This window comes from Oryctolagus cuniculus, chromosome 15, assembly GCF_964237555.1.
Source record: "Oryctolagus cuniculus chromosome 15, mOryCun1.1, whole genome shotgun sequence".
Classification (NCBI taxonomy): domain Eukaryota; kingdom Metazoa; phylum Chordata; class Mammalia; order Lagomorpha; family Leporidae; genus Oryctolagus; species Oryctolagus cuniculus.
The window spans coordinates 25,232,479-25,259,726 of NC_091446.1; the positions used below are offsets into that span (position 1 = coordinate 25,232,479).

At 44.2% G+C, this 27,248-nt stretch overlaps 1 protein-coding gene and 1 long non-coding RNA gene across 5 annotated transcripts in view; both read right to left on the reverse strand.

Annotated features, from left to right (window-relative positions):
* Nucleotides 1–13,698, reverse strand: part of LOC138845493 (uncharacterized) — a 38,732-nt gene extending 25,034 nt beyond the window's left edge. Inside the window, exons 1-3 of one of the 4 annotated variants that reach the window (XR_011382771.1) lie at nt 13,065–13,698; nt 12,248–12,465; nt 472–8,610 (exon numbers count right to left, since the gene is read on the reverse strand). This is a non-coding gene — a long non-coding RNA (uncharacterized lncRNA). Of the gene's footprint in view, nt 1–471; nt 8,611–12,247 lie in introns of those variants that run through there. The other 3 variants (XR_011382772.1, XR_011382773.1, XR_011382770.1) reach the window with 3 other exon arrangements.
* Nucleotides 1–27,248, reverse strand: part of SORCS3 (sortilin related VPS10 domain containing receptor 3) — a 646,463-nt gene that overhangs the window by 517,610 nt on the left and 101,605 nt on the right. The window lies entirely within an intron of this gene.

Here is a 27,248-nt window from a genome sequence, read left to right on the forward strand (position 1 = left end):
CTGAGTTAAAGATCATTGCCCTCTGGAAGTTATTAAAATGGAATAGTTTCATAGCCACTGCAAAGGAGCCGTGCAAACACACCAAGGGCCTAATCAGATCTCCCAACACAAACGCACACAGGTGCTGCCAGAATTTCCCTCGCTTCAAAACACAGCGCTGAGGCCCTTCCTCCCCAACCAAGCCCTATCAGTTGCCAGGGCTCCCGTCTAAATGCATTCCTCGGTGTTGCAGCTCCCAAACAATCTACTCGGAGAAGCAATTATTTCTGCAGCTAAGAATTCTCCTGTTCCACGTCCCAGCCTGATGTGAGCGCCTCCCGCAAAAGGCTGAGAAGCTACAGCCAAGAATACAATCAAAGAGAAAGACAACCTGTAATCTTAACTTTCCCTTTGTACTTCAGACAACCACGATCCGCTTCAAGGCAGCGGGGGAAAATGGCAAGTGCAGAATCAAACACACACCTGTGCAGGGAGACTTCTCCCAGAGCAAATGAAAACGCCTCCTTTTCATGCCAGAGTTGAAGAGAAATCTCTGCAGAAATGAGAACTCCAAAGAAAGAAAGGAGAGAAGAAAGAAGGAAATGGAGAGAGAAAGTTCACGTCCCCCTTCACTCACACAAAGTGCATTTCAAACCTCCATCACTAAGCACTATCAGGCTATGAAAAAGCAGGAGAAAACCTATTCCCCTGGCAATGAAACTGCAGCCCTGCAAACACACACACACACACACACACACACACACGGCTGCTTAGTGGCTGAAAGTGTGAAGAACAAGGGTGCCAAATCTTGCCACCCCCTCTAAAAGCAAAACCAGCCCCAAGGATGTATCCCCCAACCCTCACAAGGGAGCCAGCCCTGCTGTTGCATCTGCCTAGTGTCTGAAGGACAAGCCTTCCCAGCCCTGTATGGGAGAGCTTTGCACATAAAATAAAACACAGCCTGCATTGAAGCTCAGGATACACTGAGGACAAGAGCTAATGGCAATTATTTAGTTTTAATAACTGGGTAATTGCTGACCAGACCAGCAGATGCCAAAAGGCCAATGCCTTTGCTTTGCCAAGAAAACCAAAGGTTAGATGTTAACTGCATAAAATTAAGTGGGTTACTGCTCTGGTCACTTCTAATTGGGCTGCGCTGCCACATGACATGGGGACAGAACATCTGGGTCAGGGGGCCTCTGGCAGACCCACCTGGACACAGCAGGCACAAACTTTTGTGAGCTGTAATTGGCTAAAAATCCTTAACTTGGATGGCAGCAGCTGTTCAATGCTGGAGTACTTTCAGGGTCCAAGGATAATGGCTGATCTTGTACCAGGATGTAGACCTCTTTGCAGCAGAAGACTATCTCAGAGCTCCTGAAAGCAGATGCAAGTGTTAGAAGGTCAAGTCCTTAGCATTCAGTCCCAGCAGCCACTGGTCTGAAAGTCAGGATGGCTTTCCCATGCACAGCACAGAGAATGAACAGCCAGGATCCCAGCGCGCTGCCAAGAACTTGGAAAGGGCCGTACTTCAGATCATCAGGGCTCTGGCTTTAAAGTGTCACTCTGACCACGGGGCCACAGGCATGCTGGCCACGGGGCCACGGAGCCATGCTGAATCGACATTCAGCCTTCATTCTGTGGGATGATTCCAGCCTCCACCCTCCACCTCTGGGATGCTTTCTCCTCTGCCATTTACACTCCACCTGGTACCTTCCAAGTTCCACCTCACACTGCCCTTGTCTTACCAAGAAACGCTGTTCATGATGAAGCCACTCAACAACCATTGCCTGTCCTTCACAGCGACTGGGTCCCTACTGAATTCTGTGAGCTCCTGATCAATTTCAAGCTTAACCGGTCCTTAGAGATCAGGCAGCCCAACGACAAAAATAAACCAAGGCCCAGACCATCCAAAAGTTTGTTTGTTTGATTCCAATGATAAACAGGAATCTCATCTGTCCAACATGATGTACCCTTCTAAAATACAGAGCTCCCAGATGAGTTTATGTTAATCTGTTTTTTACACCCCATGGGATTTAACATAATACTCACAGCAGTGGATTCTTCAAAATTATGTCCAGTACTTGGCTCACCAACACCGGTCCCTTTCCTCTGTGATTCACCAATGACTTAACTTTAATAATAGTATTATTATTAGAATAATAATTTTTATTATTTGAAGTGACCTGGACTTTCTCTAACCACACTGATGAATATTTACATAATAACCCAGTAACTTTTTCTTTATTTATTTCACTTATTTGAAAGGCAGAGTTACAGAGAGAGGGAGACACAGAGAGGCAAAAGGATCTTCCATCTTCTGGTTCACTCCCCAAATGGCCACAATGGACCAGGGCCAGGCCAGGCCAAAGCCAGGGGCCAGAAGCTTCTTCTGGGTCTCCCACATGAGTGCAGGGGTCCAAGCACTTAGGCCATCCTCTGCTGCTTTCCCAGGCACATTAACAGGGAGCTAGATCAGAAACAGGGCAGCTGGGACTCGAACTGGCATCCATTTGAGATGCCAGCATCAGCTTTACCCACAAAAGCACAATGCCAGCCCTATAACCCAGTAACTTTAAAGAGCAAACCACAAAGGTTGATGTCAGACATACGCCAGGCAGCAAAGAAAGGAAACAAGGGCTGGCTCCTCACCCCCTTAATCCAGACACATCACCATTCAGTCCACACCCACTAATTGGTTACACCTTACTGGCCAGCTTTGTGTAAGTAACAGCATTTGAAAGTCAAAAAACCACAGTCCTTTCTCTTAAGGAGTTTCAATCTAATGGGGGAAGACAAGAACATAGACTGTTATTATTCTGTATGACAACAGTGATGACAGAGAAAAGGCAAAAGGGTATTATTCTACATCATTAGATGAAATTGCACATCTCACTTGCCTTGCCAACATGCTCACCACAAACACAACCTGGTTGGCTTAATTTTTCACCAAAGCCCCTAGCACACTTCTAGGATTTTGTTCCTATCACACTCCCCACTTGGAATATCATCACTCTTATACATCTAACTCATCTTTAAAAATTTAATGTCTTTTTAAAAATGTGTCATCTTTAAAACTCCAGTTTCATAGCTGTGTCCTAATTTCTTTAGGATTTTTCTTTCCATTAAGATTCTCCTTAACTCCTCTGCCATTTTCATTCTGCAACACTTCCTTGCTCTAATATTTCTTGCTCAATTATCATGTCCTTATTCAATTTTCATGCTATATTATTATTGATTTAAGTTTTAAATTCTCTTCTACAGAAAATTCATATATGAGGACCACCATTGTGGTGTTACACGTAAAGCCCACGATAGCAGCATCCCATATGGGTGCTGATTCAAGTCCCGGCTGCTCCACTTCTGATCCAGCTCCCTTCTAATGGCCTGGGAAAGCAGTGTAAGATGACTCAAGTGCTCGGGCCCCTGATACCCACACGGGAGACTAGGATGAAGCTCCTGGTTCCAGGATTTGGCCCAGCTCAGACCCACTGTGGCCACCTGGGGAGTGAACCACTGGATGGGAGCTCCCTCTCTCTCTCTCTGTGAACTATTTCAAATAAATAAATAAATCTTTTTAAAAAATTAATATATGAACTCAGATATATAGCAGGTGTTCAATGTATCTCCCTGAAGAATGAATACATGAGTGAGTGAGGGAATGAATGAATGTGTCACACTATTGGTAGGGTATCAAATTGGTCAGTAATTCCAGATAAATCTATCCCTTGTCTGTCCCCTCTCCTCCCTAGTTCACCTGGAACACATTAACCACAGACTTGTTATGACTAGCCAGGTTATTTCAATAGCACCCTTTCTAACTTAATTTTTCCTTTGGCATCCCTCTCCAACCTGCCCTACCTCTATCTGGAGTGTTTTAATGCTTGGGAAGAAGGAGAAAATGAGCTGGCAAGAATGAGTCATGGTTCTATGGTTGAAAGTGAAATCCTCTAATGAGTGGAATAAACCTTTGTCAATGCTAATAAACAAGATGCCAATATATGGGCACAGAGGTCAGGGCCCAGCCTGGTGGGGCCCCAGCAGGGACTGATTTCTGTGATCAGCTTTCATCTTCATGAATAACCCACATTACAAGCAGGCTAGATGGAAATCATTTCCTAAGTAAATTTCCATCCACATCCTAAAACAGGAAGTAAGGCCCTAAGTTCGAACTCTCAACTACAAGGCCCAGGAAAGTTTATATGTCCATACCCACTGGATTTATCTTTTCATAGCACCTGAAACCAGACAAGTTTCTTTTCCCCTACTATTTTGAACTTGGCCTTTAACATCCATCAGTACCAACAGGTACACAGCAGAAGTCCTGCTCTCTACAGGGCTGGCAAAAATGCAGCAAGGAGTCCATGACTCCCAAACCTGCCCACTCAATCAGATCACCTGGAGAGCTGGCTACCAACAGCTGCCAAGATACATGTTCCACAGGTCTGGGGTGGGATCTTAACAGGACCCTCAGATGATTCCAATGCAGCAGAACCACATGATCGGTAAACAACATGGGAATTCAGGGAAAAGGAAACAGGATGTGCTTTTGAGACAAGCAAGCCTGGGTTGAAATCCCAGCTCTACTACTTACTGCAAGCTGGGGGAACATTCCTTAATCCACAGTGTCCACAGTGAGTTGTAGATATTTACTGTGCACCAGACTAGCAGCACAGTTCCTGGCACAGAGTAGAATTCCAGGGAAGAGAAACTGCCCACAAATAGAGCCTCTGAACTATTACCTCCCAGATGGCCTGGCCCAGGCCCCATTCCACTAAAGCATAAAGATCTAAACCTTTTTATCAGGATGTAAGTATGATTTAATTATTTAGTATACATAAATTCTCAATTAGGAAAAAAATGTATATGAGGGCACTTCAAAAAGCTTATGGGAAAAGGGAATTAAAAGATAAGTTTAGACAGTGGGCATTTAGCCCAGCAATTAAAACGCCCATGTCCCCCATCAGAATGCCTGGATTCAAAATCAGGCTCTGTTTCCTGACTCCAGTTTTGTGCTAATGCAGACCCTGGGAGGCAGTGGTGATGGCGCAAAGAATTGGTTTCCTGCCAGTCACATGGAAGACCTGGATTGTGTTCCCAGCTCCTGGTTCTGGCTTTCATACAACTCCAGCTGCTTTGGGAACTTCAGAAGTGAACAAGCTGATGGGAGCATCATCACTCTCTCTCGCTCTCAAATATATATGTTTAGGAAGTGTAGGAAGAGGGAATTCAGCCTCGTGGTTTTTTTCCAGTTTCCTGCCAATGCAGGCCCCGGAAATCATCAGTTGATGACTCAAGCAATTGGGTCCCTGCACCCATGAGAAAGACCTGGGTTGTATTCTTGGCTCCTGGCTCTAACCCTGCCCATTGCAGGCATTTGGTGAGTGTAACAGCAGCAGGTAGTAGGAACGTGCTCACTCTCTCCTTCTTTCTCTTACTCTCAAATAAAATCTTAAAAAGTAAATAAATCAATTTGGGGCAAGAGAATGTGAAATACATAGTTTTTTTCATAATATATATTTTTCATGAACTGTTTGACGCATCCTCATATTTTGATAGCACAGAGTACTGTAGCTATAGGACAGCCTTGGACTCCGTGGTAATTGATCTCTGAAGAATGACATGAAAATGCTGCCTCATTCATAAACATGGTACCACAACATAAACCCCAAGGGTAGCATCACACCAGAAAATAAGAATGTGGATAAAGAAGTCCTCCAAAAACTCTACTGGAAACTAATGAAACTTAGGATCTTTTAAAACCACATTAGAGGGAAGAGAGAGGAAAGTCATCAACAAATTCACATCTTAATATCCTTCTTATATTTCCATTATCAAGGTTAATCATTCGTATAGTATTAGGAAATGGATTTTTGATTAAAATCTAAGTGTCACTAATAGAAAATACTTGCGTTCTTTCTCTTCTCCCTTTCTTCCTACCATTTTGTACTCACATGTCACTTCAGAAGCCAGACTTGAAAACAGACTTCTGTGCAGGGCTTCAGACTCTTGACACAACCTGCTCAGTCACTCTACATGAATGTAGATCATTTTTCCTCTCCTGTTTCTTGCCAAGAAAATTGCAGGTAAATATCATTTAACCTTTCTCAAACAGTGAAGGTGGCCCTGCTTCCATCCATCAAAGGGATTCCTCAAGCTTAATTTAAAAAATTAAAAGGTGCCCTAAACCTTTTTTCTGTAGAGAAGATCCAAGCAAAACTTATTTGGCTAGATTCGCCATGGTTGTCCAAAGTCAATGCCAGATACCCAGCCAGGTACAACATTTAATCAAAATAAGGTCAGTCAGTAGAGTGGACACACTCCTACTTGACTGGTTAACTGCTAGAAAGAGTTTAATGGTTATTTTTGAAGCCAAAGTCCCAGTTTCTGTGAAGGATTTGTTTTCTGTTTTGTTTTCAAAACCCTGTGAATTCTACTAGCAAATTCTTTCCAATGTAGTTGAATAACACAAGACAAATAGTAGTGTGTGGCTATTCACAATGTATAGAAAATATTGAGTACCAGAACCCTAACAGCAACTTCATCATTAAATAGAGCCTCAGATTACTCTATGATCTCTTATTAATAATATGAAATATTCAAATAAGAGTAACTAAGTCCATTTAAATGAATCAAGTGCTGATGAAAAGATTTAACAACAATAATCACAATGGAACACAACCAGCATGTCTTAAGATCTTGTTGTTGAAGAGACTGAACAGGAAGCCTAAATCAATCTGTGATCCAGCCCTAGAACAAGTACAGCCAACAGCAACACTGTGAAATGATTTAAATTTGCCCTTGAAGTCCTTCCATTTTTTAAACAAGGCTGACTCTGAATGGTAATTTCTCTCTCATACCAAGTTCATTAACAGTGGAACCTTCATCAACTTTGCACTCCAAACAGTATACCATGCCCCCAAAATGACCTTTTTCCTTCCTTAAAACCAAAAATTCCCTGATACCTTTGCTTAGCTTCCTGGGGTACAATTTTTATTTAGCAATTTATTTTGAAAGGCAGAGAAACAGAGCTAGACAGACAAGCATATCTCCCATATGCTGGTTCATCTCCCAAATGCCTACAACAGCTGAGGATGGGCCAAGCTGAAGTTAGGAGCTAGGAACTCAATCTGGGTCTAACACGTGGGTGGCACTTGAGTCGTTACCTGCTGCCTCCAGGATGTGCACCAGCAGGAAGCTGGAATCAACAGTAGAACATGAGCTGGCGCCACGGCTCACTAGGCTAATCCTCCGCCTTGCGGCGCCAGCACACCGAGTTCTAGTCCCGGTCGGGGCGCCGGATTCTGTCCCGGTTGCCCCTCTTCCAGGCCAGCTCTCTGCTGTGGCCAGGGAGTGCAGTGGAGGATGGCCCAAGTGCTTGGGCCCTGCACCCCATGGGAGACCAGGAGAAGTACCTGGCTCCTGCCATCGGATCAGCGCGGTGCGCAGGCCGCAGCGCACCGGCCACGGCGGCCATTGGAGGGTGAACCAATGGCAAAGGAAGACCTTTCTCTCTGTCTCTCTCTCTCACTGTCCACTCTGCCTGTCAAAAAAAAAAAAAAAAAGTAGAACATGGACTTGGACCCAGGCACTCCAATGTGGGATGCAGAGATACCAAGCGGTGTCCTAACCACTGCCAAATGACTCTCCCTTGGCCAAAGCCTTTAAAGGAGATCAACCAGAAAACTTCTCCTGCTGGAGTTGAAAACAAATTTAATATGTGTCCATTCCATTAGCATCTACATTTTAAATAAAAAGATGATGACTTAAGAAAATTGAATAAAACCTGAGTGATGAAATTGCATGCACTGCTGAAGTCATTTGTAGGAAAGTAACTCTGGGAAGGAGCCATCTCGATTTCTCTCCTCACGTGGCACCGCGGAGGTGGGCAGATTCACAGCTAGAAGTGCACCTTTGCTAAGATGAAATTATTCTAGCTTGTTTTCGTCAGAGAATGCCATGAAAGGGAGCCTGATTCTAGCCTCTCATTTCACAGCTGAGCACGCTGCTGCTCACTGTCACTTAAAGACCTGCCTGAGATCCACAGCAAACTCTCACCCTTTCTCATTCATTCAACATGCCAGGCAAGGGCTCTGGTGCAGCCGACCTATCCTAGACTCTTCTGTATCCACTTAACCCTTACATTCAATCAGTCGCCAAGTCGTGTTTCCCCTGGGAAATATCTACTGCCTCCTGACGAGGCAGTGTATGTCCTTAGACCACTGAGAATCCCTGTTGCTCATCAGCTGAGAACGGTCAGAGTCTCCTCCTGCAGGATACACCAGGAGCAGATAGGGTTGTCATTTCAGAGTCAACCTACACCGTTTTCCAGAACTGAATTTTTAATCTCCCATAGCAGAAATTTCAGTGCATCTCTGGAAAACTCACCTCCTGACCAGGCACGCCCTCTAGAGATTTACTCTTTATTTTGACTCCAAATCTGTCACCCCATGGCTGCTGCATATGAGCAATAGATCTGTAATCTGCTACAATATTAAGGAATCCTAATGCCTGCCGACCCCCTTCCTAAATCTACAGGTCGCTTCCATGCCTCTTCTTTACCTTTTCTTGCCTTGCATCTCCTTCTCCTCCCTTGTTTGTCTCTTGATTTGTCCATGTCCCAATATGAACCTACCAAAGCAGAAAAATTATTCCAAACTAAAATATTACAAGTAGAGCATACAAAATTAAAAAGTGCATACTACAAAGAAATTATTCCCATTCTCATTTTAGAATAAATATCCATTAACACAGATTAAGGATTTGTGAGCATTTTGGCTTATATCACAGAGTTCACTCAGAGCGAACCCTGAGCTTTCTATTTCCCAAGCCATTTAATAATATTTTACTCATGCATCTAATTCTCTGAAACATCTCCCTCATCCTATTTTGTGCAGTTTAATTTTGGGATTTGTAGAACTTTACATTTATCCCTGCTACATTTTGTTCTGTTAGACTTGGCCCAGATCTCTAGTCTATAAATATCATTTTATATCCAGTTTCTATCTTAGTATTCAATACCCTTCCAGCCTTTGCATTATTTGTACATTGGATAAATTCACCACCAATATCTTCCCCAGTCTGAGGTAAGAAACACTGCATCTCTTAGGTAAACCAAGGGCAGGACCAAGAACAGCTCCTTTAAGTAGGTTACTGGGAGATCATCTCCAGGTTGATCCTCAATCACTGGTCAATATCCTTTGAATATGATTGCTTGAACAATTATTAACCCATCTAGTTTCCCTTGCAAATGTATTCCATATAAACCACAAGGATACCGTGAGGAAATTGTTCAGCTATGTTGCTGAGGTCCTGTTTTTCCCTCACCTATGAGGTTACTGACCTTTAGAAAAGCAGCAACATTTAGGGTAGCATCAATCACTTGCACCACTCACTGCACCCCAGTAATCATTAGCTCCTCCTCATTATTTTTTTTTTTACAGGCAGAGTGGACAGTGAGAGAAAGAGACAGAGAGAAAGGTCTTCCTTTGCCATTGGTTCACCCTCCAATGGCTGCCGCGGCCGGCGCACCACGCTGATCCGAAGGCAGGAGCCAGGTACTTCTCCTGGTCTCCCATGGGGTGCAGGGCCCAAATACTTGGGCCATCCTCCACTGCACTCCCTGGCCACAGCAGAGAGCTGGCCTGGAAGAGGGGCAACCGGGACAGAATCCTGTGGGGAGCAGCCCGGACTGGACTGAGTTACTGGAATTAAGACTTATTCTATGCATCTGCTCTCCCACAATATGGCGCTGGGAGAGAAGTAAACAGCTTCCGCACAGCTGCCTCCAGTTCAACCAATAAACTGTAGGACTTGCTCCTGATTGGAGAGCAGCGTACTCGGCGTGTGGGCAGCCGAGTTGGGATTGGCGGAGGAGGACTATAAAGGAGGAGAGAGACGGCATGCACCAGGAACATCTAAGGGGAACATCTAAGGGAACCCGTGCAGCCCCCGAGAGAGCCGGCCGGCGGTGTGCCGCTCCCCTGCGGAAGTGGGGAATGCGGCCAGGGGGAACTGCCCTTCCACGGAGGTGGAAGGGATAGTAGCCAACCCGGGAAGAACCAGCAGCAAACCCGGGGAGGGCCGAGCAGACGAAAGAACAGCGCAGGGTTCAGTGTTGCTCCTCCACGAAGAGGGGGAGCGACATAATGGTGCCGTGACTCGGATATGGAGCCTAGGCAGGGTTTAGTGTCGTTCCCCCATGAAGACGGGGAGCGACATAATGGTGCCGTGACTCGGATAGGAAACCTAGGACGGATAGCAAACTTAGGAGGGAAGAAACGGGAAGAATTGGGAAAATATCGGAGAGAGAGACTAGCAAACAGCCTAGGGAAAAGCCGGACGAAAAAGGGTGCCGGAAGAAGCTATTGAAAGCCTAGGCATAGACTCGGATACGGACTACGGGGGGAAGCTGGGAGGAATCTCTAAGGTCGAAAGCGAAAGTGAAAGCTAGAACAAACAGACTCGGACGCGGACTGTGGGGAGAGGCCAGGAGAAATGAGGGAGGAATATCGTTGGAGGAAAGCTTGGGGAAACATACCGGGTAGAGAAAACTGTTAGGGAAATTGAAGCCGTGGGGGGCAGGCCGAGGCGGAAACGAAAGCCACTTTGGGATTCTCAAGTTAGCCCGGGAATAGGGGGTGAAAAGTTAAAACCAGAAGCGGAAACGTAAGCCTGGTTGGGATCCGTCTGATTAGCCCGGGGAGCAAAGGACGGGAAGCCAAACCGTGGGGTGGAGACGTAAGCTGGGTTGAATTCGCCAGGCTAGCCCGGGGAACTTGGATTGAATGCTAGTGGCGGAGACGCAAGCTACTCTGTGTGACTCGCGGAAGCCGCCGCGTGCAGAGAGAGCACGGGGCGTGAATAGATAGGGAACGCGGGGCTGGCGCGAGGCCGTGGTTCAGACGCGAAAGGGCTAGTGAGAGACTGCGGAGTGTGCGCGCGAAGCGAAGCCGCGCAGATAAGAGAAGCGGGCTGAAGCAGCTCAGGGCCGGAAAGCCGCCGAGAAGCAGCCTCGGGGCGGGCACCGGAAAGCCGCAGGGATAAGAGAAACAGAAGTTTAGAAGTAAAATGAGAGAAATAGGAATGCTGGAAGATAGAAGTAAAATGGGAGAAATAGGAATGCCCGGAGATAGAGAAATAGAAAGGCCTCCCCTCAACATGGCAATGAGAAAGCTTGGATTCGGTCTGCCTGATTGAGGCGATGAGCACCTGCGGGCGGCTAGCAGCTTATGCGCCGCAGGTCACCGAAGACAGGCACGAATTAACATCAGTAAGGCCTCCCCACAATACAGCAATTAGGAGGCTTGGATTCGGTCTGCCTGATTAAGGCGGTAAGCACCAGCAAGCGGCTCGACCAGAGTATGAGCCGCAGGTCACCGAACACAGGCACGCATCGGCGCCTAAAAACCTCCTCACAACATGGCGAAGAGAGGACCCGGATTCGGTTTGCCTGATTGATAGGACTTGTAAGAACCTGTGGCAACTCTAGCAAGTAGAGCAGAGTGTGTGCCGCGGGACACCGAAGACAGGCGCGTATCAACGCCAAAAAATAAAAAGAAAGGGGGATCTGTGGGGAGCAGCCCGGACTGGACTGAGTTACTGGAATTAAGACTTATTCTATGCATCTGCTCTCCCACAATATGGCGCTGGGAGAGAAGTAAACAGCTTCCGCACAGCTGCCTCCAGTTCAACCAATAAACTGTAGGACTTGCTCCTGATTGGAGAGCAGCGTACTCGGCGTGTGGGCAGCCGAGTTGGGATTGGCGGAGGAGGACTATAAAGGAGGAGAGAGACGGCATGCACCAGGAACATCTAAGGGGAACATCTAAGGGAACCCGTGCAGCCCCCGAGAGAGCCGGCCGGCGGTGTGCCGCTCCCCTGCGGAAGTGGGGAATGCGGCCAGGGGGAACTGCCCTTCCACGGAGGTGGAAGGGATAGTAGCCAACCCGGGAAGAACCAGCAGCAAACCCGGGGAGGGCCGAGCAGACGAAAGAACAGCGCAGGGTTCAGTGTTGCTCCTCCACGAAGAGGGGGAGCGACATAATGGTGCCGTGACTCGGATATGGAGCCTAGGCAGGGTTTAGTGTCGTTCCCCCATGAAGACGGGGAGCGACAGAATCCGGCGCCCTGACTGGGACTAGAACCCGGTGTGCCAGCACTGCAAGGCAGAGGATTAGCCTAGTGAGCCGTGGCACTGGCCCCTCCTCATTATTTTAATATCCAGACTTTTTCATGTGCACTATTCCATGATCATGACATTCGTCACCTGATATCATTGTACCTCATTCTTGAGGTTCTTCAGATCCCATAAGTGATTGCCCATGTAACGTCTTCCAGAGCCTTGGCATACTTGGATTTATTGAGATCAATAGGATATTCTATCAAAGTCCCTCCATGCATCTTATGTGGCTCTTCTCATTTGTCCATGTTCATTTACACATGTTCTTTCTACCCCGATGAGCTCGAAGATCATTTTCCTTGACACTGAACACAAGATGAGAGCGGGAAGTGAGTTGCTTTCCCTCCCTGTCATTCATCACTCTAAAGGACCTTCCTTGATCTCCTTGTCCACATATTTACAAAAATCTCATTTTTGTCCTTGAGATTATGTTTAAAACTATAAAATTTCTAAAATTTAGCCTTCTAAACTGTATTCTTGCAGGTCAGTGTCACCCATTAGCTTATACTGTATACCCCTTTCCTCTGCACACATTTGCAAATATACTGCTTAGAAATTGTAACTAATTTTTAATCACAAAAAAAGAGTTACATAGTCATTGACTAATTAAATTTTTATCATTGGTTGGTTTTTAAAGAACAATATTCATTTTCATCATTCTGCGAGGGGCCTATAATTAGATAGTGCAGGCTCAGGAAGCACTGATGAGATTATGGCTTTAAAAAATGAAAACCTTCCCATGATGGAATCAAAGAAAGACAATGAAAAAATTTAAATACATCCAAAACCCAAAATAATTTACTAAATTCTATTTTTAAAAATGAAAGCTGGGCTAGCAGAGCAGTGAGGTGCACCAATTGTGCACCTATCACAGTCAAGTGCAAATCTTGTGTGTGGTTCATACCAGTGGTGTAGTCCTGAGATGGATGCCTCCTCTTTCCAAGCCCCACCCTCCTCATTTGTGAGTTCTGGATAATCCTAGCTCCTGAGGGAACGGAAAGAATTCATCAGTAAATAACAAATTGGTATAGTTGTTTACATAAAGTGAGCACTAAACTCAACTAAACTCAACAGTATTTTATATGCCTCCATTTAAAATCTCCCAGTAGAAAGAACAGGGCATCAAAGAAGGAGGTACCTTTCTCTGAAGGGAGGAGTGAATTTCCACTTTAACTATGACCTTGTCTAAATAAGATCGATGGCCACGAACTCAAAAGGCTTCCATAGCCTTGGCAACTCATGTCTAGAGCCTAGGGAAATTACTGACGCCATAAACAAGAGTTTATGTTAATTCAACAACAGGAGTCACTGTGTACTTACTTCTCATGTGGGATCTGTCCTTAATGTGTTGTCCAATGTGAAGTAATGCTATAACTAGTACTGAAACAGTATTTTACACTTCATGTTCTGTGTGGGTGCAAACTGTTGACTTTACTTAATAGATACTAAATTGATCTTCTGTATATAAAGAGAATTGAAAATGAATCTTGATGTGAATGGAATGGAAGAGGGAGTGGGAGATGGGAGGGTTGCGGGTGGGATGGAAGTTATGGGGGGGGGGAGCCATTGTAATCCATAAGCTGTACTTTGGAAATTCATATTTATTAAATAAAAAAGAAAATAAATAAATAAATGAAAAAATATAAAATAAAATCCCCTCTTAATGTGAAATATGCCAAATATACCCTAATTTTAAGGAGCATGAAATATGGGGAAGAAATAAATATTTTAGGGCGCAAGTAACTAGCAAAAAAAGCTGATGCAGAAGTTGCAATCATGTTCACACCAATGACAACATCCCCCAGTCTGGTGCTCGCCCTGAACTATAACCTTCTACAGTCAATGTCCGTGAAGTCATGAAACACACACAGGCACTTTGCACAGAAAAAGGCACATGCTAAGTAACTGAGAATCTTGCTTGATTGAGTACTGAACCCCTCAGAGCTGGAAAACAAGAAGTGAATCCCAAACTCTCCAGGCTACACAGCCTTCAACAGCAGCAGGCACCAGGACCCTCCCTGGGGAATTGCCTGCCTCATGTGAAGGGGAGGCACCCCCATCCCCACAAGTTCGCTTCATGACCCGCATAGATGGCTTTAAGGTGCACAGCCGACCACAGATGGGACAAGTGGATTTCCTTTTCTGGGAATTTTGTTAGGAATCACACCACACTTTTGGTAGAAAGCTGGAATGAAGGTATAAAGACTCCTGCTCCAGAGGCCTGAACTCCCTACCCCCCTTGCCCCACTCTTTACCATTTTGAGGTCCACATTAATTTTCCAATAAATTTCCTTCTCTTGCTTTGGTTTATTCCAGCTGGTTTATGCTGTTCTTAATTCTAAGAGAAAATGAAAAACTGACACAGTACAGTGAGATAAATGAAGAGAAAGAATAGTGATTTCATCAGCCTGGTCTTGGTCATGGCTACACAATTATTTGATGGACAGAAACAACCAAAACAGGATCTAATGTTTATTATTTGGTAGAACAAACTGAATAGGACTTAGTAAAATTGTTTAAAGATGAGATTATGGAATCATCATCAAAATGCATCATCGAGATCTGTAAGAGAGAATGGACTTTAGAATCAGCCCATATGAAATCAAAGGAAAGCCAAGATTTTCCACAAGAAAATTCTCTGAGATTAGTCAAGGCTTCCTGGCAATCTTAAAAGCCAGTAGTGGCTAAGTGCTTACTACATTCTAGCAATTTCTTTGGGGGCTTTTATGTACATTCACTCATTTAATCCTCACAACAACCATGTAACACTGTGCTATTATTACTCCCACTTAACGATGTGGAAACTCAGAGACCAAGACACTGAGGTCCTTTTCCAAGCAGGCAGCAGATCCAAGCTTCAAGCCCAGTACTCATTACAATGTACAGTTCAGCCTCCTACAAGGGGACTGTGTTCCATCTGACACTGGCATGCTCAGTACAGAGAGAGGAAATTGTCTTGCAGGAGTTGTTTTACATTTCCCATGTGTACTTGTTCTTGCATTCAACAGACATTTACTGAAGCCTCCTCCATGCCACAAGGAGTCTAGGTGCTAAGAAGGTCCCAGCAGGGCTGCTTTATAGATCACCAGTCCCAAGGATTATAGGACACATGCAAAAAGAATAGCAGAGTATCTTGCATCAAACAGGCACCATCCTACACACCACATCCGGGAAGCATTTCTGCCTGCCTATAATCTACAAATTAGGTTAGCACCTCTCACTGACTCTCCAGGAACTCATGCAGCTATCATAAATTTCTCACAGTGTACTGGAGGTATTTGTAAGTCTGCTCTATAAATATAAGTTATGTGTGCATGTGACTGAGCTGTTTATCTCTCACTACAGTTGGGAAATATTCTAAACATGGGTGGATGCTCAACAAATGTTCACTGAATGCACTCCTCAAAAGCCAACTCTGCAGATAAAAGGGTAGAACAAACACTTCAAGCAACTGGTCTGTTGGCACAGTTGGGTTTGTCCTAAACCAACTCTTTTCTTTCCTACTATCTCTTTATAACCAGCTCTGCTGATTTGGGAAGTGACCAACCAGATGAGAGAACAAAAACGTGAGTGCCCAAAACCACTCACGTTTTGGGCAGCACAGCCTTACAACCGGTCCCAAGCATGCAACACCAAATCAGCAACCTGCAGAGATGCAAAAAGCAAGAGGGAAAACGCAGGGAGATGATGTGGGCAGTCCTTCATTTCTCAGTGTTTGTGATGAATTCTAGGGATGCAGAGTCCAGATTCTGCAAACTCAGCATTCCAGGTTTCAGTGACAGACTGAGTCACAGAACAAAAGAGCTAAGTTCCATGGAAATCACACCCATGGCACTGGCCCCATGAGCTTGGGCCTTCAGCCTATTAAGGAGAAAGTGTCCCACTCTTACTGGGTCAAGCATAGATCTGACTTCACACAATCTTAGAGTTGAGTACTTGACTCCACTTATTAGATGTGTAATTTTCAGCAGAGACTTCTCAGAGCCCTTAGTCTACTCATTTGCATACTTGTTTCAGAATGACTCTGAAGATGAAGGGAGGATGACATAAATGAAGGTGCCAGTACCTAGTCATTATCAGTAACTGTAACTCTTCTACCCCTGGCTAATTCACCAGATATCTCTCAAAAGTATACACTGATTCTTCTGACATGGATGCAACCTGAATGTCCACTGACGGATGGATGGGTAAAGTAAATGTGTTCCATATGTACAATGGGACACAATTCAGCCTTTTAAAAAGATTTGCCCTTTCTGAAACACAGGTGATCCCAGAGGGCGTTGTGCAGAGTGAAATAAACCAGGCACAGGACAAATCCTACATGAACATGATCCAACTTTTATGAAAACCCAAAACAGTCAAACTCACAGCAGCCGAGAGTGAAATTTTATGGTAAGGGCATGAGACGAATAGGAAACTGGAAGGAATTAGTCAAAGGATACAAAATTCAGTTGCAAAAGATGCCTAAGTCCTGGAGATCCCCCATATAGCACAGTGCCCACAGTCAACAGTATTGTATTGAGTACTGAGAAATCTCCTAAGACAGAAGACCGACCATGTGCTAAGTGTTCTTATCGGAGAGCAGCAACAGCAGTAATAAACAAATGTGGCAGGAGGAAACTTTTAGAAGTGATACATTTATAGTACAGATTATGATGATGGCTCCACAAGTTATATCATCTTCAAAGTCATCATTAAAAATTTAACAGGCATGACAAATGTACAGCTTTGTGTATGTCAATCATCCCTCAACAAGGCAGTTTCTTTAAAAGTATATACTAATCCTTTTAGATGTTTTTTGATCTACTTTTCTATCTCCTGCATTTTCATCTGACATGATGCAGCCTTTTAATGTAGGGGTGACAGCAGAGATCAACCATGAGATACAAATGATTAAGAAAGAAAAACTGCATTATTAATTGAGGATGATAGTCTCATTAACTCAGTTTTCTGTAAAATCTTGTGTGGGAAACCTCTTTGAAACCTCCCAATTTGCAAAGACCCAAGGCTTGCAGCCACGTTCTCCATGCAAATGGAACATCGTGCCTGGAATCTCAGCTAATTTTATGTTTAACTTTTTTAAACAAACCGTAACAAATACTAAGTGTAGCTAATCATTGCCTGATTCCTTTGGTATTCATTGTAATAGCACTAATGACGGTAAACACATTTGGAATTAATGTGCATGTCTTATGCATATATCAATTCTGTTCTAATTTGCCATTGATTAACGCCTGTGAAGTGAACAAGGAGTCTTCAGTTTTAATACGCCACTCACGTTTTGGGCAGCACAGCCTTACAACCAGTCCCAAGCATGCAACACCAAATCAGCAACCTGCGGAGATGCAAAAGGCAAGAGGGAAAACGCAGGGAGATGATGTGGGCAGTCCTTCATTTCTCAGTGTTTGTGATGAATTCTAGGGATGCAGAGTCCAGATTCCACAAACTCGGCATTCCAGGTTTCAGAGGAAAAGTTGAGGTTTGCAGGTTAAAGGCATAGGCTTTCTAATGTGACCCATCTAGTTTCTAATCCTGGCTTTCCCATTACAGGCTGTATTGTTTTAGGTAAGTTACTTAATATCACTAACCTTCATACCCTTCATCTGTACCAGTGCCAATAATTACATATTCTCATAGGATTGCTTCAGCAGTACATAAGAAAAAGTAAATACTCCATTTTCCCTATGTATTTCTTGCACTTTTAATAAAAAGTAGCATTAGTATGGGGTAGGCATTTGATGTAACAGTTGAGACACCACTTAGGATGCCTGCAGTCCCTATCAGAGTGCTAGGGCTCCACTTCTGGTTCTAGCTTCCTGCTAATGAGCACCCAGGGAAGCAGCAGGTGATGGCTCCAGTAATTGGATCTCTGTTACCCACTTGGGAGACCTCCTTTTGGCTTCATCCTGATCCAGCCTCAGCTATTGTGGGAATGTAGGAAGGGAACTAGATACAAGGTGTTTTTCTCTCTCTCTTTTTCTCTGCCTTTCAGGAAAAAAAAATGAAAATAAAAACAAAAAAAAATTTAAATACCATTATCGTAAACAATATCACCATTATCACCACTGAAATATTACAATTACCTGCAAAAAAAAATCTCCTTTAACAAGAGGCACTGGTACAAATGTCACCCAAGAAGGCCCAGAGCATCAAAAGGACAGAGAAGAGAAGAGAAGAGAAGAGAAGAGAAGAGAAGAGAAGAGAAGAGAAGAGAAGAGAAGAGAAGGCAGGACACAGGTATCTTCTGGTAGTCTACTGGTCTTTATGTTGTTGCTTTTTGTTGTTGTTTTTTCCTTAAAGAGGCTGTATTAGAGGTTTGGGCTTGGAGGGCAGAGGGAAAGCAAAGGGGCTCTGGACTGAGAAGGTGGCTCCATTACTCTCCTACCAGCCACCATGGGTGGGCATAGACAGCAATTAGATGATGTGGTTTCTTTATATGCAACTTGGAGGGGGGTAACCCCCATTTCACAGTGTTGTGGGGATCAAGTGAGGAGATGAACTGGGTTAACTCAAAAGCATAATTATCAGACTTTATTATTAACTATTAGAATAATTACCATCATCATTATTAATGCATGAAGGTTGAAAAAAGCCCATTCTGAAGTCTCTTTATTGGACCCTCAGCCTTTAAACTGATATCCAAATAAAAGGGTGATTTTAATTTCCCAGTTCTTTACCTTACTCCCAAGTCTCCCTATCAACATCCTTACAGACTAGGCAATTTCCTGTGTTCCCAACCCCAGCCTGGAAACTCAGAGCAGCATGCTCAAGTTCACAAAAGGGTTTGGGGAGAGAACAGGGTAAAGTAACTGAGCACACAGGCTATTCTGAGAATGGGTCAGTAAGACCCACTTAGAAAAGAATTTCCTGGGGCCAACATCGTGGTGTAGCAGGTAAAGCCACTGCCTGCAATTCGGCATCTCATTTGGGTACCAGTTCACATCCCAGCTGCTCCATTTCCCATCCAGTTCCCTGATAACGGCCTGGGATAAGCAGAGAAGGATGGCCCAAGTGCTTGGGCCCCTGCTGCCCACATGAGAGAGCTGGAATAAGCTCCTGGCTCCTGGCTCCTGGCTTCAGCCTGGTTATTGCAGCCATCTGGGGAGTAAACCAGCAGATGGAAGATCTCTTGTCTCTGTTTGTTCAGCTCTCTCTCTCTAACTCTGACTTTCAAATAAATAAATAAATCTTAAAAAATAAAACCCACCCACCTTACATCAGTGCCTGTGTTTGAGTCCTGGCTCTACTTTAAAAAAAAAAAAAGAATTTCTTGGACATGAATGGTTTAAGGGCATCAAGCAACTTACCTCTCTTGTTTCCATGATTATACATATGGTCCAGAATCCCCCATGAAAGGTGAATATGCCTCCCACCTCACCTTCTGCTATGCTATATGAGCAATAACCTTGTTCTTCATCTGCTAAACTTGTTCTTCATGAACACCAAAGCATGAGTAGAGATACCACTTGAAAAAAGGAGACTTTCGCATTCCCAACATCACTGATTAACATACAGTGGATGCTTATAGATATTTCCTGAATGATTGCTAGCAACCTCCAGGAGCATCAATTAATTTTCTGAGACATGAAGCACTAGGTGTGACTTCATACCTTTACAGTAGAGCTGGTCAGCTGTTTCATGGTAGGTCCAACTACAAATGCAGATACTGGGGACTAAAACACTAGGATCTTCCTGGGAGTTTCAGAGACTCCAACATTCAGCACATTCCTCTGACATTTGGACTTTGGCATCTGAAGACCCTGTTCTAATCCTAACTCAACTACATGTAGCCTCAGCTTCATCCCCAATAAACTGGATAGCAATATCTGCTCCACCCGCTTCCCAGGGTCATTCTGAAATTTTGATACATGTAAAACTGCTTTCCATTCTGTGTCTGGAGAGGGAGGAGAGGAAAGGAGAAAGACACACACAGAGAGACAAACAAAGAACTTAAGGAACTATCAATACATATTAATATCTAACCTTCTGGGGCCAGCGCCATGGCACACTAGGTTAATCCTCTGCCTATGGCACTGGCATCCCATTTGGGCTCCGAGTTCTAGTCCTGGTTGCTCCTCTTCCAGTCCAGCTCTCTGCTATGGCCTGGGATAGCAACATAGGATAGCTCAAGTGTTTGGGCCCCTGTACCCACATGGGAGACCAGGAAGAAGCTCCTGGCTCCTGGCTTTGGATCAGTGTAGCTCCAGTCATTGCGGCCATTTGGTGAGTGAAACAACAGAAGAGGGACCTTTCTCTCTGTCTGTCTCTCTCACTATCTGTAACTCTACCTGTCAAATAAATAAATAAAAATATTTTTTAAAAAATCTAACCTTATTACACAAGATATTTCTAAAATATGAACTAAGAAAAAAAATAGTAAGCCTCCTGCTGGTTCCTTTGCAGCCAGTGTTCTCAGGTCTCAGCCCTAAGCCAGTAGATTGAGAACCACTGAACACCCTAAATCTGCAGTATGGCTTCCTGCACATGCAGGGTTATACTTCCTGTGTCTTCCTAAGGACACTGTCGAGAGTTCTGCCCTTATTTGTGGAGTCTAGATGTCTAATGGACAGATCCCAATCCAGGCTTCCCAGGCCCCCTGCCCAAGGGCTGGATCTCAGTGCTTTAGACCCAGGCAGTTCAATGTGGGATGTGGACATCCCAAGTGATATTTTAACCAATGCACTAAATGCCTACTCCCAAGATATGACTTTTATTTATTCTTTTTTTTTTTTTTGACAGGCAGAGTGGACAGTGAGAGAGAGAGACAGAGAGAAAGGTCTTCCTTTTGCCGTTGATTCACCCTCCAATGGCCGCTGCAGCCGGCGCACTGTGGCCTGCGCACTGCGCCGATCCGAAGGCAGGAATCAGGTGCTTCTCCTGGTCTCCCATGCGGGTGCAGGGCCCAAGCACCTGGGCCATCCTCCACTGCACTCCCTGGCCACAGCAGAGAGCTGGCCTGGAAGAGGGGCAACCGGGACAGCATCCAGCGCCCCGACTGGGACTAGAACCCAGTGTGCTGGTGCCACAAGGTGGAGGATTAGCCTACTGAGCCACGGCGCCGGCCAGCTTTTATTTATTCTTAAAGATTTATTTATTCATTCCAAAGGCAAAGTTACACAGAGAGAGAAAGAAACAGAGAAGAGAGAGATTCTATCCACTGGTTTATTCCCCAAGTGCCCACAACAGCCAAAGCTGGAACAGACTTAAACCAGGAGCCAAGAATTCCATCCAGGTCTCCTACATCGGTGACAGGTATTCAAGTATCTACTGCCTTCCAGGTAAATCAGCAGGAAACTGGATCAGAAGTACAAAGTCTTAACCTAGATACTCTGATATGGGATTCAGGGGTTCCAAGCAATGACTTAACCCACTGCTCCACAACGATCATCCTAAAAAAAATTTTTAAAAAGCACCCATTAGGCCAAGAACAAGGAAAATCTCATCTTGAGTTAGCAAAGACAACCCATGCCCACAGTGAAATGGGCACAGGTGTTGGCATCATCTGAGAAGGAATTTAAAGCAGCCATAATAAAGATGCTTCACTGAGCAATTATGCACACACTCAAAACACATGAAAAAATAGAACACCTCTGCAAAGGAATGGGAGATATAAAAAAGAACCAGATGGCAATTTTAGAACTGAAAAATACAAGGATACTTCAAAATGTTTGTGGCAAAAAATGGAATTAAGGGATGTTTATTTTGGCACAAAATAATTTTGAAATCCATGCCTAGTTTTTTTCATAATTCACATTTCCATGGACTTTTTCAGTACCATCATACAATAACCAAAATTTAAATCTCAAAGATTGGAACAGACAACAGAATGGAGAAGCAAAAGGAAACAAACAATGAACTTAAAGATAGAAAATAGAAATTACTTTTCTGAATAACAGAGAGAAAATAGATTGAAAAAGAAACAAAATGAACAAAGCCATCAGGAGCCTTTGGTACTAAATAAAGACCCAGAAGGAGACGAGAAAACAAAGTGGGTAAAGCTAAGAAATAGGCAGGCACTGAAAGCTTCTCAAATTTGGCAACAAACAGAAATATAAGAAATCTAGAAGCCTTGCAAACCTCAACCCAGGAAAGTTAATGCCAAGCCATATTCTAGTCAAATTTCTTAAAATTAAAAACAAAGACAAAACCTGGAAAACTGCAAGACAGAAATATCGCTTTACTTATGGGAGAAAATAATTTAAATGGCATCAAATTTCTCATCAGAAACTGGGGGGGGGGGGGGGATGCAGAAAGCAGTGACACAGCAGTTTTCAAGTGCTGAAAGAAAACAACCATTCATCCAGAATTTTATATCCAGCAAAAACATCCTTGAGGATTGAACAGGAAGTCAAAATGAAAAAGAAGTCAAAAGATAAGAACAGTTGTCACCAGCAGATCTATCCTAAAAGAAAGACTAAAGGGAGATTCTTGAAACAGGAAGATGATACAAGGAATTTTGAAAAAAATCAGGAAGGAAAACAGAGTGAGATGCAGAAGAATGGAGACTGAGTTGAGCCTGTAACACAGAAATGCATAATGTAATCAGCAGCCGTAGGATCAGTGTTAAGTGGCCTTCCTGTTTTCTCCTCTCCATACAAACTGTGAAGTCTACTACTGACCACCAGATTCTTTTCTAAAAGTCCCCAAAACTGGTCTTGTTATGCCCACTTGGGTTTCAGGAATGATGGTAATTGAGGAACATGTCCAGTCTCTTCTTTTTCATATCCTTTGATCCAGCAACACCCACTCCTTTGTGCACTGAGCACCCTAGACACAAGAGGCACAGGCTGCCCTCACCCGGGCCTCCACTGTTTCTTCGTACAGCCTCTAAGCAAGATGACACTTTCACCACTAAAAAGTGTGCACTTCATGGTGTCACACTATCTATAAGGAAAACAAGTTATGTTGTCTGGGGGCATCCCTTCTCTTCCACTCTGCCTTTACTCTGTCCATTTGGCTGAAAATTGTTTCTTTTTGGATACCAAAGCTGAGTTCAGCTGTATAAAGAAGCTTCTTGTGATGTGAATGGGGTTCCACCTGCCCCCCTCGAGGGACAGAGACAGGAGAGGTAAACCAACACTAGAAATCCCTGGATGTTGTGAGACAACTCCATCTTTCCTAGCTACTGGGTTCCCATCGCCACACGACATTTACATTATGTCACCATCTACACTCAAGGTCATATCAGAATAGGAATCAGTTGGTTTAAATTGCAAGTGGACATCTAATAAGCACAGACCTGCTGTCTTAGATGCATGCAGAAGGGAAAGAGAAACTGAGACTGGGGGGAAATGCTGGATATGAACCTTAGAGTCCTCCAGTCTGGGTGTCATAGATGACCCATAACACAAATATGCCCACCAGCTACATGGAGGCTGACAGCACTGTTAGGGTGGTTGGATATTAAATATTTGCATTGTCTTCTATTGACTACAAAAGGAAGGGATTTAACTCACACTTTTGAAACTAAGACCTCCAAGAGAAGACAACACTATTATTATTCTGTGTGGTTAGAAAGATAAACTTTAATCTCACTTCTTAGGACCAACATGTTGACAAGATCCGGAAGAAAATTAAGCCCTCAAATCTCACACTCCCAATACCATAATTTCTCCACACAAATAATTTTCCTTTTGTTGAGCAAGAAAATTAAAAATAACAGTGTGCTTCCTCTGTAAAACATCTGTACAAGGGCCGATGCTGTGATGCAGTGGGTTAAAGCTCCAGCCTGCAGCGCCAGCATCCCATATGGGTGCCAGTTCAAACCCTGGCTGCTCCACTTCCAATCAAGCTCCCTGCTAATGTACCTGGGAAAGCAGCAGAAGATGACCCAAGTGCTTGGGCTGCTGCACCCATGTCAGAGACCCGGAAGAATTTCCTGGCTCCTGGCTTCAGATTGGCTCAGCTCCGGCCATTTGGGGATGGCCGGCAGATGGAAGACCTCTCTCTCTCTCTCTGTCTCTACCTCTCTCTGTAACTCTGTATTTCAAATAAATAAAATAAATCCTTAACAAAAAAAAAAAAAAAACCTCTGTGCAATACACATCAGTTCATTAACCTTTCACCAAGTCTCACTTTATGTACGACCATAACACCGGGATTTGTTCCTGCAAACAAAGTGTCTGTGCTATTATAGAAGTGCCCTGGAATGCAGACACTATCAGAGCTACAAGCAGAGACAAGTATTTCACATGTGCTGTGAAGGACCAGGTCAGACTAGGAGGAGACAAACAAGGAGATCCTTAGCCTGGGAGAGCAGCTGAGACTGCTCAGAGTAGGCAGCATGGAACTAGCAAACGTAAGCAGTAGGGGAGTCAACAGCAGAGCGACTATCATGTCTTCTTTTTTTGATCATTCAATCCAGACAATTTCCTACTCTTGAGATGTCTTCATTCCATCATAATTAATTATTTAACTCAATGATAAATGAGGGTAGAAAAGGAGACTCACAAATTTCCAGGACTGCATAGCACAGGCATATTTTTTCAAAGAATTCCTTGTAAATAATTAACGTTGTCTGTTTCTGTTTTATGTAATGAAAATACTGCCTAGTTTGTTAGTATGAGAGGACTTCAAAAAGTTCATGGAAATGGACTTAAAAGACACGGACATTTTCTAAGTACCTTTGTATGTCCTACAAGAGTTCAAATATATATCTTTTGTAAATTTTGATAATGCTAAGAAAGAAATTCTTTACTCAGATTAGAAGAAAAACATTCCATGTTGTGAGAGTCGATACTAATTACAGGTTCAGGAGCTCGTCTCTCCTGCTCACCATGAAACACACCAGATCTCTTCAATACTGTGCACACAAAGGAGGCACCATGTAAAGTTCTGTTTGATGGCTGAATCAACATTAACCCTGCAAACTACCATCCAGCAGCCTTGGTGTCCTATGTAAATAGCTGAATTCCCTACCTTGCTTTTCTTGGCTGTTTAATGGCGATCCAGGTAGAGGACAGATCAGTGAAATGCATGTGGTAGGTATGGGAAGACAGCGTGTGACTCACTTGTCCCAGTGATGGGGCAGTGGCGACTCCAGATCCTTCCAATGTGCCAGGAGTCTTACGGATTGTGGCTCTCAGGGGAAGCTTTGAAGTTGCTGTCAGTTCTGAACCATGGACTCTGGACTCCTCTCCGTAAGAACCCAAATGTGCACAAAATGAGGATTTGCCTGGACTGTGGCCTGAAAGCCATTTCATCTGGCAATGCCACCAACGATTTTCATCCCCGTACACTCAGAAATGTGTACCCAGAGCCTCTTCATCCTTTGCCCCAGGGATCCCAGGAGAGTAAGAACATGGAACCCACACAGATTAGGTGGCAGGGAAGCTACAGATGCTGCAATATAGCCACAATCCCCTCGAGAATACAAGGAAACCTAGTTCAGATCAAAAGAGCAAACGGGAGGAAACCACTGGCACATCTATCCTCGAGGGCCTCTGCAATTGCCACGTGCTCCTAAGAGGCTATGGCCAGGGACTGGCACTGTAAAGCCACCACTTGCAGCACCAGCATCCCATATGGGCACTAGTTTGAGTCCTGGCTGCTCCACTTCCAATCCAGCTCCCTGCTATGGCCTAGGAAAGCAGTAGAAGATGGCCCAAGTCCTCGGGCCCCTGCTCCCACATGGGAGACCTGGAAGAGGCTCCTGGCTCCTGGCTTTGGATCGGCACAGCTCCACATGAAGACTCTCTCACTGTAACTCTGCCTTTCAAATAAAGAAATAAGAAAGACTGTGGCCATAAAGTTCTGCCTCAGAATTCATCGAGAACCTGTCTGTGGAGACCGCCTGGGCGGGATCCATGTGAAATGCCACGGACATGTGTGTGTTGTATGTAAAGAAAACGTCATCACATTCAAACTCCAAACCGCCGAGTAGAAACATGACAACTAAATAAAGCTTCTGTTTCAAGAAGTTAAATAAAGACTCAGAGATTGAAGCATTTTGAAAGGAAGAGAAAAAAGTCACTTGCCAAGGATATAAGAGAAACAGAATTCAGGATTCACTCGCCAAGGAACAAAGGAAACAATAATTCCATCAAATATACTGCGAAATGATCAAGTAATAAAAAAAATCACTATAATGCCACAGACCTTTAGGGATGCCAGCAATAATATCCAAAACCACACTGGCTAACTTCATTGGTGTCAGTTAAAATATATTTCCAAATCTTGATAGAATAATAAAATGTCCCTGCACATCTGAACACAGCCCTACCATGTAACAAAACATACGTGTATCAGTACTGTGTGAAGTGGACCCTCTCTACCCAGTGGCTTCACTCTCTTAGGAAGATACTGGAACATTAAGGAGAAACCTTCCTCTTCCTCCTAAACAAGGAATCACTTTTTAGCAAGCCCCCTCCCTTCCCGCACCATTCTGTCAGTTTACAAGAAGGTCTCACCGAAAGCCCACAACCGGCTGGGCTCAAGGAAGGCACTCCCAGCCGGAGGCTCAGGAACTCCAGCGTCAAGAATCACAGAACAAACACATTCTAGTCGCAGGACGCCAATTAAGAAGCCTGGCTGCTTTGTTTCCTAAGTGGATTCCTGGGCAGCCCAAGTATGACAGCTGTTTAACATGGGCCCAACGGGATGAGGCAAGATAAAAGAGAAAATGAGTTCCCCCACATCTCATTCTGCTATTAAACAGGAGGAGGAGAAGAGAGAGATTTGGAGACTTGGCTTCAGCTTGACTGACTACTACACTGTGTCCAGAGGGCTGGATGTTTTCACTTAGGGGAAGCGGTAGTCCCATTAGAGGAAAAGAGGTCTCCTTTTGAAAGAAAAGGCAGACCAGTTTACCAGTGGGCAAATCAGAGCTGGTTCCAAGAAACCTGCAGCCTGGCTGGACCCCGTGGCATGTGTAATAACTGTATCCCAAACAAAAATCCTTATCGGCATGCTCATCCCCAAAGCCGACTCCAATTACTGCCTTTTCATCTCGGCAGCCACCGGCAGGCCAGAAGCTCAGCCGCAGCTTTCATTAATTTCCACTATCTGCTGATCCGGACGCTTGAGCCAGGACAGGAGCCCAGGGCTTTGTCTTTTTCATAGGTAATTTACAATTACAAAGGCCACTTTC